Source organism: Meriones unguiculatus, chromosome 5 (assembly GCF_030254825.1).
Source record: "Meriones unguiculatus strain TT.TT164.6M chromosome 5, Bangor_MerUng_6.1, whole genome shotgun sequence".
In the NCBI taxonomy this organism is placed as follows: domain Eukaryota; kingdom Metazoa; phylum Chordata; class Mammalia; order Rodentia; family Muridae; genus Meriones; species Meriones unguiculatus.
Window position 1 is genome coordinate 8,634,524 of NC_083353.1, and position 18,649 is coordinate 8,653,172.

Consider the following 18,649-nt stretch of genomic DNA (forward strand, 5'->3'; position numbering starts at 1 on the left):
GTAATAAGAGCAAATTTTAAGAATCAGTTATTCATTGATTAATTACTATTGAACTTTCAGAAAAACAAATTTATCTGTGTTATCATTTTAGCATTTTCAGATGATATCATAATTAGAAAACTTATGAGTGAGTGGGTGAGTGGAAGGACTTCTGAAGCCAGGGAAATGACAGAGAGGTTTTCTAAACTACAGGGAACATTGCACGAGGTGAGAACTTTGGTCTCAGGTCACCCAGGGACTTGTTTGGGGAAGGAGAGAAACAATCCTTTGATCTCCCAGCACTCCTCTTTCACAGACCTCCCTCCTCCTCTGCACAGCTGGCTCACTGAGATTCTTAGCTCAGAGCTAACCGCCAGGGGTCTGCAACAGCTAAGACAGAGCCCCTAGCCCCTTACTGGCAACTGCCAGCGGTACTGGTCTGGGACTCTGGTCTTGGAGTTCCAGACCCGCTGGATCATCCTCCCAGGGTCCCAGGTCTGCTAGCCACCATACTGGCACGACAGGGTCTCTCAGCCACTGACTGCATGGCCTGCACAAACCCTCAGTGACAGATGTTATGCTATAAACTCACCAAAGCCCAGCAGACTCTACATATAAGCTAGGAACTCCAAGTGCCAGGCCTCCTAGGCTTGGAGAGCATAGTGGAGGGCCCCCAGGACTTCCCAGAAGTCATCTGGACTGGCATCCCAGTCTCCACCTGCAGCAGGACTTTCTAACCTGACAGCTGCAGCAGCACTGAGCTGGCGGAGCTCGTCAGTCCTCCTGCATAAGACCAAGCAGGGCCAAAACAGAGAGCAGAGTGCCCGGATACCCTGATCCCTGCAGATGTGACCTGTGTGAGGGTGAGTGTCCTTGAGTGTCTGCAGAGCCCCAGATCCAGGGTCCTTCTAAAACAAAAGCTAGGCATCGGACCCCTTTCACCCACATATTCACTGTGGGAAACAAAGGGTCACTTGGGACATTGAAGCCCCTGCTCTGAGGGTCCAACTGAGGAGTTAAGGCAGTTAATGCCAGAAATTGCAGGCAACCATCACTAGCTCCTGCTAAATATACAGTGCATGCACAAATAACCACCTAGAAGCCTGCAAGGCAGTGCCCCTCCAACACACTCAAGGGTTCAACATTCTCTATCACTCTGTCCCTTGAGACACACTTTCACGCACACTTACACACACACACACACACACACACACACACACACACACGTGCGCGCACACCTGCATTTGCCCTTTTGCTCCTGGGTACTTTCCTCCCACAGGTACAGATAGTGCACCAATGCACACACTGAGGCCACGGGATCTCTCTCAACTTCCTGAAGAACTCTCCAGACGCCAGAGAGAGAAATTACTAGTCTGAACTGCAGAATCCAGAAACAAACAGGGAAGGTTTCAGATAAGCCAATGGCCATTGGTAGGCAAAAGAATACATCCAACATAAATCAGGACATCATGACTTCACCAGCAACCCCCAAAATTGATGGATACTCTAATGCATCAGAAGCACAAGAAAATGACTTTCGAGCTATGTTTGCCCAATTATTTGAGGCTCATAAAGAGGAAACAAACAATTCTCTCAGAGCAATAGCCAGCAAATTTAGACAGTTAAAGAGGATATGAACAAATCTATCAAAGATTTGGCCAGTCAATTGGAGGCCAAAGAAAGAGGAAATGGACAAAATTCTTAAAGAAACACAAGCAAGGGGGAGCCAAGATGGCGGCGCCGGGAGAGCACTGTCTGAGAAGCAGGACAGCACTCTCCGTGCAGCGACCAGGAGACTGAACTCTGGGCCTTGAAACCACAGCGGTCGTGTTTCCCAGATGAGGGGAGGTTCCCACTGTGTGGGAATCTGTCGGGTCCACTCTTGGCTGCCCAGCCAGAACCTGGAAGAGATCCTGGGTGGCACGGGCTTTGGGCCTCCGGGCTGGTGCCTTAAGCCTGCGTGTCCCCATCACTTTCCCAGGCTGATCCGTGGGCACAAGGGTGCCTGAGGCTGGGAGTCCCAGTCCCGGGGGGACCCCAAAGGGAAGCAAGGTTGCGGGTCTGATCTCGGGTCACCCAGTCTTTCCCCGGAAGGTCTCTGGGACGGCGGTTGCATGCCATCATCACAGCTGAGCTCCTGCCGCGTGCGGGGAGCTGCTCCCTCAGCTCAGCGGTACAGACAAGCTGCGTGCCCCAGTACAACAGGGACTGGGAACCCCTGTCCGGAGAAGACCCCACAGAGAAGGAAGAAACCGTGCTGCTGGGGTCACCTAGGGAAAGTCTAGCAGACTGCAGAGCGCAAACAGGTGAGTACGGCCAGCCATCACAGATCTGGGCCCAAAGAGGGAGCACAGAGTGATTCGTAACTCAGCTCCCACAGACTAGCAGGTGGGCGCAAGCTCCACCAGCCCAGAGGCCTGCTTTGTACCAACTACTCCTTACAGACAGAACTGTGTGCCCCAAGACACCAGAGCAGTACTCACCCGCCACAGTTTACCTCTTGGGTTCTGGGGCACAGAGCCCCAACCTCAGACCTACAAAAGACCGGGAACCCTGAGATCAACCCCCAGATACTGCTCCAAGGGGCAACCAGTTATCCCTAACAAAACTGACCAAAGCACGGGACACACAAGTTATAGCAGCTGATCACTAAATTTACAGCAAGAAACCCAGAAGGAGGGCAGCTGTCTCCAGGACTTCTCCCAGTGAGAGGAAAGCCCTCTTGACTAATCAGGACCACAGTTACCACCCAGGTCTCTATGCCTGAGGTGAACTGTAGCAACTCCTGAAAAACACCAGATATCCAGGGACTATACCCAAAAAGCTGGGAAGGCTTCCTTCAGGAAAAGCCATCTTCCTGCCAAAGGGATTCTCTCCACTACAACAGTCCAGGAACAACCAGAAACTAAATTCAAACAACTAAGATAGCCCAATGAGTAGAGGACAGCATAAAAGTTCAACCAACAAAAGCCAGAGCATTATGGCATCTTCAGAACCCAGTTATCCAGGGGCAAATAGCCCTAGACACCCCAGCATAAATGAAATTCAAGGAGACGACCTAACATCTATGCTCACGAAGATGATAACAGAGGAAACAAATAAAATACGAAAAGAAATAGAAGAAGCTGCAGCCAAACAGTTTGTGGCCTTTAGAGAGGAAATGCTTAAATCACTGAATGAAATAAAACAGTGGATTGTTCAAACAAACAGCTGAAGAAATTGATGGAAAAACATGAAAATACAGTCAGACAGGGGAAGGAAACAAACAAAATAGCTCAAGACCTGAAGATAGAATTGGAAAAATTAAAAAAAAAAAAACACAAATAGAAGAAATTGTGGAGAGAAAGAACTTAGGAAAGAAAGCAGGAACTACAGAGGTTAGCATAACCAATAGGCTACAAGAAATGGAAGAAAGAATCTCGGGTGTGGAAGATACAATGGAAGAAATAGATGTATCTGTCAAAGAAAAAGTTAAATCTAAAAAATTCCTGACACAGACCGTCCAAGAAATTCAAGACAACATAAAAAGACAAAACCTAAGAATAATAGGAATAGAGGAAAAAGAAGATTCCCTGCACAAAGGCCCAGAAAATATTTTCAACAAAATCATTGAAGAAAATTTCCCCAACTTAAAGGAAAGGCCAATAAGAATACAAGAGGCCTATAGAACACCCAATAAATTATACCAGAAAAGAAAATCCTCCTGCCACATAATAATCAACAAAATAGCTCAAGACCTGAAGATAGAATTGGAAAAATTAAAAAAAAAAAAAAAACACAAATGGAAGAAATTGTGGAGAGAAAGAACTTAGGATAGAAAGCAGGAACGACAGATGTTCCTGTAAGTATACAGAACAAAGAAACCTTTGTTCCTGTAAGTAACCCATAAGTATACAGAACAAAGAAAAAATACTAACAGCTGCAAGAGAAAAAGGCCAAGTAACATATAATGGCAAACCCATTAGAATCACACCTGACTTTTCAACAGAGACTATGAAAGCCACAAGGGCCTGGACGGATATCATGCAGACCCTAAGAGAACACAGATGTCAGCCCAGGCTACTATACCCTGCAAAACTCTCAGTCCTCATAGACAGAGAAAACAAGATATTCAATGACAAAAACAAATTTCAACAATACCTACATACAAATCCAGCATTACAGAAGACACTGGAAGGGAAAATACAACCCAAGAAAACTAGCTACATTCAAGAAAACACAGGAAATAAATAACCCCACTACAGTAAAACAAAAAGCAACCAAGCACACAACCGTATGACCACAGCCAACATCAAATTCAAAGGATCTAACAGCCATTGGTCATTAATCTCTCTCAATATCAATGGACTCAACTCTCCAATAAAAAGACACAGATTAACAGAATGGATACGTAAACAAAACCCAGCAATCTGTTGCATACAAGAAACACACCTAAGACACAAAGATAGACATTACCTGAGGGTAAAGGGATGGAAGACAGCTTTTCAAGCAAATGGATGCAAGAAGCAAGCAGGAGTAGCCATTCTAATATCTGATAAAATAAACTTTCAACCAAAATTAATCAAAAGAGATGGGGAAGGACACTTCATACTCATCAAGGGAAAATTCCACCAAGAAGACATCACAGTTCTGAACATCTATGCCCCAAATACAAGGGCACCCACATTTATGAAATAAACATTGATAAAACTTAAACCACACATAGATCCCCACACACTAATAGTGGGAAATTTCAACACCCCACTCTCAACAAAGGACAGATCAACAAAACAGAAATTAAACAAAGAAACAATATCTCTAACAGAGGTCATGAATCAAATGGACCTAACAGACATTTACAGAACCTTACATCCAAACACAAAAGAATTTACCTTCTTCTCAGCACCTCATAGAACCTTCTCCAAAATAGACCACATAGTTGGTCACAAAGCAAGCCTCAACAGATACAAGAAGATTGAAATAATCCCTTGTATCTTGTCTGATCACCATGGAATAAAGTCAGACTTCAACAAGAACAGAAATAGCAAAAAGCCTACACGCACATGGAAACTGAACAACTTGCTACTAAATAACAGCTGGGTCAGGGAAGAAATAAAGAAAGAAATTAAAATCTTCCTAGAAAACTCAATGAAAATGAAGACACAACATACCCAAACTTGTGGGACACAATGAAGGCAGTGCTAAGAGGAAAGATGATAGCACTAAGTGTCTTCAAGAAGAAATTTGAGACAGCACATTCAAGCAACTTAATGGCTCACTTAAAAACCCTAGAAAAAGAAGAAGCAGACACACCAAGAAGGAGCAGACAGCTGGAAATAATCAAACTCAGGGCTGAAATCAATCAATTAGAAACAAATAAAACAATTCAAAGAATCAATGAAACCAAGAGCTGGTTCGTTGAGAAAATCAACAAGATAGACAAACCCTTAGCCAAGCTAACTAAAAGGCAGTGAGACACCATCCAAAACAACAAAATCAGAAATGAAAAGGGGGACATAACTACAGACACTGAGGAAATCCAAGCAATCATTAGGACTTACTTCAAAAGTCTATACGCAACAAAATTTGAAAATTAAATGAAATGGACAATTTTCTTGATCGATTCCACTTACCAGAGCTAAATCAGTACCTGGTAAATCAATTAAATAGTCCTATATTTTCCAAGGAAACAGAAGCAGTCATTGAAAGTCTCCCATCCAAAAAAAGCCCAGGACCTGATGGTTTCAGCGCAGAATTCTACCAGACATTCAAAAAAGAGCTAACTCCAATTCTCTTCAAACTATTCCACAAAATCGAAACAGAAGCAACAATACCAAATTCATTCTATGAAGCCACAGTCACCTTGGTATCTAAATCCCACAAAGACCCAACAAAAAAACAGAACTTCAGGCCAATCTCTCTTATGAACACTGATGCAAAATTACTCAACAAAATACTCGCAAACCGAATGCAAGAAAACATCAAAGATATCAACTACCATGACCAAGTAGGCTTCATCCCAGGTATGCAGGGGTGGTTCAATATACGGAAATCCATCAATGTGATCCACCATATTAACAAACTGAAAGAAAAAAAACACATGATAATCTCCCTAGATGCTGAAAAAACCTTTGACAAAATCCAACATCCATTCATGTTCAAAGTATTGGAGAGATCAGGGATACAAGGCACATATCTAAACATAGTAAAGGCGATATACAGCAAGCCTATAGCCAACATCAAACTGAACGGAGAGAAACTTAAAGCAATCCCACTGAAATCAGGGACAAGACAAGGCTGCCCACTCTCTCCATATCTCTTCAACATAGTTCTGGAAGTCCTTCCTAGGGCAATAAGACAGTTGAAGGAGCTCAAGGGGATACAAATTGGAAAGGAAGAAGTCAAATTATCACTATTTGCAGATGATATGATAGTATACGTGAGTGACCCCAAAAACTCTACCAGGGAACTCCTACAGCTGATAAACACCTTCAGCAAAGTGGCCGGATACAAAATTAACTCAAAAAAATCAGTAGCCCTCCTGTATACAAAAGACAAAAGGGCTGAGAAAGACATTAGGGAAACAACACCCTTCACAATAGCCACAAATGACATAAGGTACCTCGGAGTAACCCTAACCAAGGAAGTCAAAGACTTGTATGAAAAAAAATTCAAATCTCTGAAGAAAGAATTAGAAGAAGATATGAGAAGATGGAAAGATCTCCCATGCTCATGGCTTGGCAAGATTAACATAGTAAAAATGGCCATCTTACCAAAAGCAGTCTACAGATTCAATGCAATGCCCATCAAATTACCAACACAATTCTTTTCAGACCTGGAAAGAAAAATTCTCAACTTCACATGGAATAACAAGAAACCCAGAGTTGCTAAAACAATCCTCTACAATAAAAGATCTTCTGGAGGTATCTCCATCCCTGATCTTAAGTTGTACTATAGAGCAACAGTTTTAAAAACTGCATGGTACTGGCATAGAAACAGAATGGTGGATCAATGGAACTGAAAAGAGGACTCAGAAATAAACCCATACACTTATGGACACCTGATCTTTGACAAAGACGCCAAAACCATTCAATGGAAAAAAGATAGCATCTTCAACAAATGGTGCTGGTCCAACTGGAGGTCTACATGTAGAAAAATGAAAATAGATCCATACTCATCACCCTGCATAAAACTGAAGTCCAAGTGGATCAAAGACCTCAACATAGAACCAGACACATTATATCGGCTTGAAAAAAATGTGGGGAATACCCTAGAACTCATTGGTACAGGAGAAAACTTCCTGAACAGAACACCAACAGCACAGGCTCTAAGAGCAATAATCAATAAATGGGACCTCATGAAACTGAAAAGCTTCTACAAAGCAAAGGACACCGTCATCAAAACAAAACGACTGCCTACAGATTGGGAAAGAATCTTCACCAACCCTTTATCTGACAGAGGACTCATATTCAGTATATATAAAGAACTAAAGAAGCTGAAAAGCAGCAAACCAAGTAATCCACTTAAAAAATGGGGAACAGAGCTAAATAAATAATTCTCGACAGAGGCATATCGAATGGCAGAGAAGCACTTAAAGAAATGTTCAACCTCATTAGCCATTAGAGAAATGCAAATCAAAACAACCCTGAGATTTCACCTTACACCCATCAGAATGGCCAAGATGAAAAACTCAAGTGACAACACATGCTGGAGAGGTTGTGGAGAAAGGGGAACCCTTCTCCACTGCTGGTGGGAATGTAAACTTGTACAACCACTCTGGAAATCAATCTGGCACTTTCACAGACAACTAGGAATAGCGCTTCCTCAAGATCCAGCTATACCACTCCTGGGCATATATCCAAAAGAGGCTCAAGTACACAAAAAGGACATTTGCTCAACCATGTTTGTAGCAGCTTTATTTGTAATAGCCAGAAGCTGGAAACAACCCAGATGCCCCTCAACTGAAGAATGGATGCAGAAATTGTGGTACATCTATACAATGGAATATTACTCAGCAATGAAAAATAAGGAAATCATGAAATTTGCAGATAAATGGTGGGATCTGGAAAGGATCATCCTGAGTGAGTTGTCCCAGAAGCAAAAAGACACACAAGGTATATACTCACTCATATAGACATATAACATAGGACAAACCCACTAAAACCTGTGCATCTAAAGAAACTAAGCAAGAGAGAGGACCCTACCTAAAACGGTCAATCCCCATCCTGAAAGGCAAAGAGGATGGACATTAGAAAATGAAGAAAACAGGAAACAACCTAGAAACCTCCCACAGAGGGCCTCTGAAAGCCTCTGCCCTACAGACTATCAAAGCAGATGCTGAGCCTGATGGGCAACTGATGGGCAGAGTGAATGGAATTTTATGTAAGAACTGGGAAATAATAAGAGCTGGAGAGGACAGTGTCTCCACAAGGAGAGCAACAGAACAAGAAAATTTGAACACAGGGAAGGAACTTCCCAGAGACTCATACTCCAACCAAGGACTATTCATGGAGATAACCCAGAACCCCTGCACAGATGTAGCCCATGGAAGCTCAGTCTCCAAGTGGGTTACATAGTAATGTGAAGAGGGACTGCCTCTGACATAATCTGACTGGCCTGCTCTTTGATCACCTCCTCCTGTGGGGGAGCAGCCTTACCAGGCCATAGTAGAGGACAATGCAGCCACTTTTGATGTGAACTGATGGACTAAGATCAGAAAGGAGAGGAGAACCTCCCCTATCAGTGGACTTGGGGAGTGGCATGCACGCAGAGGAAGGAGGGAGGGTGGGATTGGGAGGGGAGGAGGGAGGGACTCATGGGGGGTTGCAGAATGAATAAAGTGTAATTGATGAAAAATTTAAAAAAGAAGAAAAAAAGAAAAGATAATTTAAGAACCTTAAATGACTTTCAAAAGTGGAGGAAAACATGGAGTTAGTCAATTTACATGGAGCACATCTCGCCCCTGGGGGCAATGGTCTCCTGAACCTACTCAGACCTCGGACACCACCACTGCTACTTCTAGAACTGATGCAGGATGTTCCAACGAGGGGGTTAAGTCTTCTCCTAATATTTCCTATAAGTCCACACCTGTTTGTTTATATCCCCTATTTTTATTCATTGTTACCCAGATAGAGCCAAGTAATTGTGGTAATGATACTTGCTTTTTGCCCAATGCTGGAATGCTAGTGAATTTAGGTATGCCCTGGTTACTCGCATGCCTCGCTGGGTGCCTGTGCCCATTGATGCCCCTCACGCTATGATTCTTTTCAGACAGAAAAGAGATCTTGGCATTACAGCCGCCATTGTTACTGCCATCTCATTGGTGGCTGTTGGAGCTACCACTGCAGCATTAGCCATGAGTCATACTATGCAGACTGCTCAGACCCTAAATAATCTTATAGCCAATGTAGCTCATGCTTTAGATGTACAAAAAGGAATTAATGATCAACTAAATGGAGACTTGATGGTGTTCAATCAGAGGATTGACCTCGTGCAGGAGCAAATTGATACCCTATGGCAAATTGCTCAACTTGGCTGTCAATGGAAGTATGCTGGACTTTGTGTCACTAGCATACAATATGAGAATTTTTCCCGTGCTGCAAATCTGATTAAACAATTGTCTAGCTATATTTTAGGTAATTGGACTGAAGAATTCGATACTATGATGGAGCAGCTGAGAGTGGCCATTGTTACAGCAAATTCTACCAGCGTGGACACAGGATTAGCCACAGGATTATCATCATGGATTGCTGCAGCCATGAATCATCTGAAGGAATGGGCTGGCATGGGAGTGTTAGCAGGCCTTCTGGTGTTGGTCTCCTTAGTTTGCCTGTGGTGTATATGCAAGATTAGAGTCTCACAACAGCGTAATGCAGCCATGACCATTCAGGCCTTTACAGCCATTGAAGCAGGACAGTCTCCCCAAGCATGGTTGGCTACCATAAAAAGCTAAAATGTTATGCTCAGGATGCGAGGCTAAGCACTGCACTCTGGGTCAGCCACTTTCGACCCAGAGAAGAGCATGTCTGATTGCATGCGGGTTGGTGCCCCAGGTCCCGCCTCTGAGAAAAAGGTATCAGACGGGTCTGATGCTCTTTGGGTGGATGACACCTAAATGAACATTGGTACAAAGTCCCAATTTATTTCTAATATCAGAGATCAGACCTCTACTCTTGCCTGATGCGTCTAAAACAAAAATGGGGAACTGTAGAGAGCTTCGTAATGCCGCACCTTAAAGATGGAGCTGGTTTCCTGCCTTCCACCTTCCCGATGGTGAGTGCTCTCTGTCACGAACAATTCCACATTTGGCTAAGGCTGAGGATCTGGCTTGCTCCCATGTATGTGGACCTATCTGCATTGCCCACATGGCACGCTGGGGTTGGCAACCCAGAGGCTATTTAAGCTGTGGGCTGGCTTTCCCCAGGGTCAGAAGACTGTTCAAGGTTCCTGAATAAACTGTATTGGGAAGAAAAAAAAAAAAAAAGAAACACAGGCAAATATGGCCAAACAAATATTGACACAAGTACACAAGTAGAGATACAATTAGTGGCATATAGAGAAGACATGAACAAAAAAAAAAAAAAAAAAAAGAAAAGAAAAATAAAATTAGAGACTATCGTAGAGAGACAGGAATCCACATTCAAACAGATGAAGGAAATGGTGCAAGGCATGAAAACAGAATTAGAATCAATAAAGAAAACACAAACTGAGAAAACCCTGGAACTAGAGAACTTGGAGAAATGATCAGGAACCACAAAGGTAAGCATCACCAACAGAATACAAGAGATGGAAGAGAGGATCTCTGGTGCTGAAGATATACTCGCAGAATTTGATATTTCTCTCAAAGAAAAAGTAAAATCAGAAAAGTCCCAAACACAAAATATCCAAGAAATCTAGGATGCCATGAAAAGACAAAATCTAAGAAAAATAGGAATTGATGAAAAAGAAGACTCCAGGCTCCAAGGTCCAGGAAATATTTTCAAGAAAATCATAGAAGAAAATTTTCCCAACTTAAAGAAAAAGATGTCCATAAATATACAAGAGGCCTACAGAACACCAAATGGACTAGACTAGAAAAGAAACACATCATGTCACAACATAGTCAAAACACTAATCTACAGAACAAAGAAAAGATACTAAAGCAGCAAGGGAAAAAGGCCAAGTAACATATGAAGGTAGACCTATCAGAATCACACCGGACTTCTCATCAGAAACTATGAAAGGCAGAAGGGCCTGGGCAGGTGTCATGCAGACTTTAAGAGACCATAGATGCCAACCCAGACTACCATACCCAGCAAAGCTTTCAATCAACATACATAGAGAAAACAAAATATTCCATGACAAAGCTAAATTTATGCAATATCTACAGAACAAATCAGCCTTACAGAAGATACTAGAAGGAAAACTCCAATCCAATGAAAACAACTTCACCCAAACACCATAACATAGAGATAATATCTCTAAACACAACAAAACAAAACAAAAAAAACAAGAAATGGAACACAGTATGACCTCAGACTTCAATAAAAAAGGAACTAATGTTCATTGGTCACTATTATCTATCAACATCAATGGGCTCAACTCCCCAATAAAAAGACACAGACTAACAGAATGGGTGAGGAAACAGGATTCAACATTCTGCTGCATCCAAGAAACGCACCTCTGCAACAAAGACAAACACTGCCTTAGAGTAAAGGGCTGGAAAAACGTCTTTCAAGCAAATGGACACAAAACACAAGCTGGGGTAGCTATCCTAATATCTAATAAAGTAGACTTTCAACCACAATTAATCAAAAAAGATGTGGAGGAGCACGACATTGTCATCAAAGGAAAAATCCACCAAGATGATATCACAATTCTGAACGTCTATGCCCCAATTACAAGAACACCTACATTCATAAAGGAAACATTATTAAAACTCAAATCACACATCGATCCAAACACCTTAATAGTGGGAGACTTCAACACCCTACTTTCACCATAGGACAGATCATCTACACAGAAGTCTAATAAAGAAATAAAGGCACTTACAGAGGTCCTAAATCAAATGGAACTAATAGATGTCTACAGAACTTTCCACCCAAACTCAAAAGAGTATACCTTCTTTTCAGCACTTCATGGAACCTTCTCCAAAATAGACCATATAGTTGGTTACAAAGCAAGCCTCAACAGATACAAGAGGATTGAAATAATCCCCTGTATTCTATCTGATCACCATGGACTCAAGCTGCACCTCAAGAACGATGGAATTAGAAAAAAAAAAGGCTACAAGCACATGGAAACTAAACAACTTGCTGCTCAATGACAGCTGGGTTAAGAAAGAAATAAAGAAAGAAATTAAAGACTTCCTATAATTCAATGAAAGTGAAGGTACAAGATACCTTAATTTATGGCACACAATGAAAGCAGTGCTCAGAGGAAAATTCATAGCACTAAATGCCTTCAAGAAGAAATTTGTGACATCTCATACAAGCAACTTAATGGACCAACTGAAAACCCTAGAAAAAAAAGAAGCAGATACACCCAAGAGGAGCAGACGGCTGGAAATAATCAAATTCAGGGCAGAAATCAATCAATTAGAAACAAATAAAAGTATTCAAAGAATCAATGAAACCAAGAGCTGGTTCTTTGAGAAAATCAACAATATAGACAAACCCTTAGCCAAACTAACTAAAAGGCAGAGAGAAACTATCCAAATCAGCAAAATCAGAAATGAAAAGGGGGATATAATTACAGACAGTGAGGAAATCCAAGCAATCATTAGGACTTACTTCAAAAGTCTATATGCCACAAAATTCAAAAATCTAAAATAAATGGACAATTTTCTAGATAAATTCCGTCTACCAAAATTAAGTCAAGATCAGGTGATCAGGTAGAAAGATTGAATAGTTCTATATCCCCCAAGGTAATAGAAGCAGTCATCAACAGTCTCCCTTCCAAAAAAAAAAAAAAAAAAAGCCCTGGGTCAGATGGATTCAGTGCAGAATTCTACCAGACATTCAAAGAAGAGCTAACTCCAATTCTTTCAAACTATTCCACAAAATAGAAACAGAAGGAACATTACCAAACTCTTTCTATGAAGCCACAGTCACCTTGATACCTAAACCACAAAAAAAAAAACAACAAAAAAAAGAGAACTTCAGACCTATCTCTCTTATGAACTTTGCTGCAAAAATACTCAATAACATCCTTGCTAACTGAATCCAAGAACACATCAAAGATATCATCCATCATGATCAAGTAGGCTTCATCCCAGATATGCAAGTGTGGTTCAACATACAGAAATCCATCAATGTAATCTACCACATAAACAAACTGAAAGAGAAAAACCACATGATCATCTCCATAGATGCTGAAAAAGCATTTGACAAAGTCCAACACCCATTCAAGTTTAAAGTCTTGGAGAGATCATGAATACAAGGCACATACCTAAATATAGTAAAAACAATATAGAGCAAGCCTATAGCCAACATCAAAAATCAATGTAGAGAAACTTAAATCAATCCCACTGAAATCAGGAACAAGACAAGGCTGCCCACTCTCTTCATATCTATTCAACACAGTACTTGAAGTCCTAGCTAAAACAATAAGACAACTAAAGGAGATCAAGGAATTGGAAAAGAAAAAGTCAAAGTGTTACTACTCATGGACTATATGATAGTATACATGAGCAACCCCAAAAATTCAACCAGAGAACTCCTTCAGCTGATAAATACCTTCAGCAAAGTGGCAGGATACAAAATCAACTCAAAAAAATCAGAAGCCCTCCTGTATACCAAAGACAAAAAGGCTGAGAAAGAAATCAAGGAAACAACCCTTCACAATAGCCACTAATAACATAAAGTACCTTGGGGTGACTTTAACCAAGCAAATGAAAGACCTGTTTGAAAATAACTTTGAGTCCCTGAAGAAAGAAATTGAAGAAGATATCAGAAGATGGAAAGATCTCCCATGCTGGATTAGCATAGTGAAACAAAAGCAATCTACAGATTCAATGCAATTCCCATCAAAATACCAACTCAATTCTTTACAAACCTTGAAAAAAAAGATTCTCAGCTTCATGTGGAGAAACAAAAAATCCAGAATCTCCAAAACGATCCCGTACAACAATAGATCATCTGGAGGTATCTCCATCCCTGATCTCAAGCTGTACTACAGAGCAATAGTAATAAAAACTACATGGTATTGCATAGAAACAGAAAGGAGGATCAATGGAACCGAATAGAAGACCCAGAAATAAATCCACACACCTATGAATACTCGATATTTGACAAAGAAGCCAATTCCATTCAATGGAAAAAAAAGACAGCATCTTCAACAAATGGTGTTGATACAACTGGATGTCTACATGCAGAAAAGTAAAAATAGGTCCATATTTATCACCCTGCACAAAACTAAAGTCCAAGTGGATCAAAGACCTCAACATAAAACCAGATACTCTAAATCAGTTAGAAGAAAAAGTGGGGAAGAACCTAGACCTCATCAGCACAAGGGACAATTTCCTGAACAGAACACCAACAGCACAGGTTCTAAGAGCAACAATCAATAAATGAGACCTCATGAAAATGAAAAGCTTTTGTAAAGCAAAAGACACTGTCTTCAGAACAAAAGGACAGCCTACAGACTGGAAAAAATCTTCACCAACCGTATATGTGACAGAGGGCTGATATCTAGCATATATAAAGAACTAAAGAAGTTAAAAAGCAATAAATCACATAATCCAATTAAAAAATAGGGTATGGAGCTAAACAGAGCATTCTCTGTAGAGGAATATAGAATGGCAGAGAAATACTTAAAGAGATGCTCAACATCCTTAGCCATCAGGTACTTACAAATCAAAACAAGCCTGAGAGTTCACCTTATACCCATCAGAATGGCCAAGATCAAAAACTCAAGTGACAACACATGCTGGAAAGTTTGTGGAGAAAAGGGAACCCTCCTCTATTGCTGGTGGGAATGTAAACTGGTACAACCACTTTGGAAGTCAATCTGGTGCTTTCTCTGACAATTAGGAATAGTGCTTCCTCAAGACCCAGCTATACCACTCCTAGGGATATACCCAAAATTTGCTCAAGTACATGACAAGGACATTTGCTCAATCATGTTTGTATCAGCTTTATATGTAATAGCCAGAACCTGGAAACAACCCAGATGTCCATCAACGGAGGAATGAATACAGATATTGTGGTAGTTTTACACAATGGAATACTACTCAGCAATCAAAAATGGGGAAATCATGAAATTTGCAGGCAAATCCTGGGATCTAGAAAAGATCATTCTGAGTGAGGTATTCCTGAAGGAGAAAGACACACATGGTATATACTCACTCATATAGATCTATAAGATATGATAAACATGATGAAATATGTACACCTAAAGAAGATAAACAAGAAAGAGGACCCGGGGTAAGATGATCAATCCTCACTTAGAAAGACAAATGCGATGCACATTGGATGAAGGAGAAAGCAAGTAACAGGACAGGAGCCTACCACAGAAGGCCTCTGAAAGACTCTACCTAACAGTGTATCAAAGCATATACTATGACTTATAACCAAACCTTCTGCAGAGTGCAGGTGATCATATGAAAGAAGGGGAGTTAGTATGAAGTGGAGAGGATAGGTGTTCCACAAGGACCAAATATATCTGAGCCCAGGAGTCTTATATGAGATTGTTTCTCCAACCAAGGACCATGTATGGATATAACATAGAACCTCTGTTTGGATGTAGCCTGTGGTAGCTCAGTATCCAAGTGGTTTTTGGTAGTAAGGGGAACAGGGACTATTTCTGACAGAAACTCAATGGCAGGCTCTTTGATCTCCCCATCCCCAAGGGAGGAACAGTCCTGCTAGGCCACAGAGGAGGACTTTGCAGCCAGTCCTGAAGATTCCTAATAAAACCGGGTCAGATGAAGGGGTCGGAGGTCCTCCCTAAGCAGTGGACTTGGAAAGAGGCAGGGAGGAGATGAGGGAGGGAGGAAAGGAAGGACGGAGGGTTTGGGAGGGAATGAAGGAGTGGGATACAGCTGGGATACAGAGTTAATAAAATGTAACTAATAATAAAAAATAAAAAATAATTATCATACAATAAAATAAAAGATGGCAACAACAACAACAACAAAAAATAATACCAGATACACTAAAACAGTTAGAAGAAAAAGTCAGGAAGAACCTAGAACTCACTGGCAACTCCCTAAACAGAACACCAACAGCACAGGTTCTAAGAGCAACAATCAATAAATGGGACCTCATGAAAATTAAAAGCTTCTGTAAAGCAAGACATTGGCGTCAGAACAAAAGGACAGCCTACAGACTGGGAAAGGATCTTCACCAACCCTATATCTGACAGAGGGCTGATTTCCAGGATATATAAAGAACTAAAGAAGTTAAAAAGCAATAAATCACGTAATTCAATTAAAAAAATGGGATACCGAGCTAAACAGAGAATTCTCTGTAGAGGAATATAGAATGGCAGAAAAATACTTAAAGAGATGGTCAATGTCCTTAGTCATCAGAGAGATGCAAGTTAAAATGACCTTGAGATTTCACCTTACACCCATCAGAATGGCTAAGATGAAAACTCAAATGACAACACATGCTGGAGAGGTTGTGGAGAAAGGGGAACCCTCCTCTATTGCTGGTGGGAATGTAAACTGGTACAAACACTTTGAAAATCAATCTGGCGCTTTCTCTGACAATCAGGAATAGTGCTTCCTCAAGACCCAGCTATATCACTCCTAGGCATATATCCAAAATTTGCTCAAGTACACAACAAGGACATTTGCTCAACCATGTTTGTAACAGCCTTATTTGTAATAGCCAGAAGCTGGAAACAGCCCAGATGCCTCTCAGCGGAGGAATGGATACAGAAATTGTGGTATTTTTTACACAATGGAATACTACTCAGCAATTAAAAACAAGGAAATCATGAAATTTGCAGGCAAATGGTGGGATCTAGAAAAGATCATCCTTAGTGAGGTGTCCCAGAAGCAGAAAATTATATAAGTGGGTACTAGACCAATAAGATAAGATAAACATACTAAAATATGTACACCTAAAGAAGATAAAAAAGAAGGAGGACCCAGGGTAAGATGATCAATCCTCACTTAGAAAGACAAATACAATGGACATTGGAAGTAGGAGAAAACAAATAACAGGACAGTAGCTTACCACAGAAGGCCTCTGAAAGACTTTACCTAGCAATGTATCAAAGCAGATGCTGAGACTCATAACCAAACCTTCAGCAGAGTGCAGTGAATCATATAAAAGAAGGGGGAGTTAGTATGACCTGGAGAGTATAGATGCTCCACAAAGACCTAATATATCTAGGCACAGGGATCTTTTCTGAGACCATATTTCCAACCAAAGACCATGTATGGATATAACCGAGAACCCCTGCTCTGATGTAGCCCATGCTACCTTAATATCCAAGTGGGTACCCTAAGAGGGAACAGAGATTATTTCTGACATGAACTCAATGGCAGGCTCTTTGACCTCCCCCCGCCCCACCAAAAGGAGGAGCAGCCTTGCTAGGCCACAGAGGTGGACATTGCAGCCAGTCCTGAAGAAACCTGATAAGCTAGGGTCAGATGGAAGGAAAGGAAGACCTCCCCTATCAGTGGACATGGAAAGTGGCAGGGAGGTGATGAGGCAAGGAGGGTGGGATTGAAAGGGAATGAGGGAGGGGCCTACAGCTGGGATACAAAGTTCATAAACTGTAACTGCTTTTTAAAAAATAAAATAAAATAAAAAACAAAAAAGTTTCTTTATCTTGAAGCATCCCCTTAACATTTAGATGCATCCATCATCCCTTAATATTTCTAGTTTTTCTAATAATACAGAATTATCTGGAATTACATGTGTCCAAACATGCATGCCGCTTCCAGGTACCCAGGGGCCATCTGGTCAATTACCGAAATGTACTATCATCTGAAAATGCTAAAATGATAACACATGAAAATTCAATAGAAAGCATTCATTTGTGAAAGTTCAATAGTAATTAGTCAAAGAATTATTTCTTAAAATCTATGTATATTGTGTATGATTTTAAAACGATCTGCACCATCCTATAGAAAAAGTAACATTTTAACATATTTTATTTACTTTTATAATGTCTTATATGTACGTAATATATTCTGATCATGTCTTCCCAGACTCCCACCTCTCTCAGCTTTGATGTTCTGCCTTTTTAATCCACTGAGTCCACTTAGTGTTGAGCTCACACTTACATACAGGTGTGAGACCACATATTGAAATACAAACAACATATCAGAGACCACATTCATGAAGAAAATTGTTCTTTCTTCTCCAGTGGGCATTAGCTCATAATCTAGGTGTTGGATTTAGTGAGCCACTCTCCAGTTCAAACTAGAATATCAATGGGTTTGATTTTGTGCACATTTTTCCACAAGACTTACCTGTGGTGTCAGCTCCTGAAGGCGATGGTCTTCTCCCATCCAAAAGGTGCTCATTTTCAGAGTTCTCAGACAACCTGTAACTCTTACCATCTTTCTGCACCTCTTCCATGTTATTTTCCAGGATCTGTAGAGGGAATGACATAGATACTATGATTAGGACTGATGGGTCCACAGTCTCTTATTCTCTACATTCTGATACGTTGTGGGTTTCTGAATTCACTGACATACAGTGCAAAAGGGGATTAGTTGATGAGAGCTATGAGCTGTACTAACTTATGA

At 41.0% G+C, this 18,649-nt stretch overlaps 1 pseudogene; it reads right to left on the reverse strand.

Moving 5' to 3' along the window:
• LOC110560726 (kinesin-like protein KIF22) overlaps window positions 1-18,649 on the reverse strand; it is a 93,330-nt pseudogene that overhangs the window by 41,135 nt on the left and 33,546 nt on the right.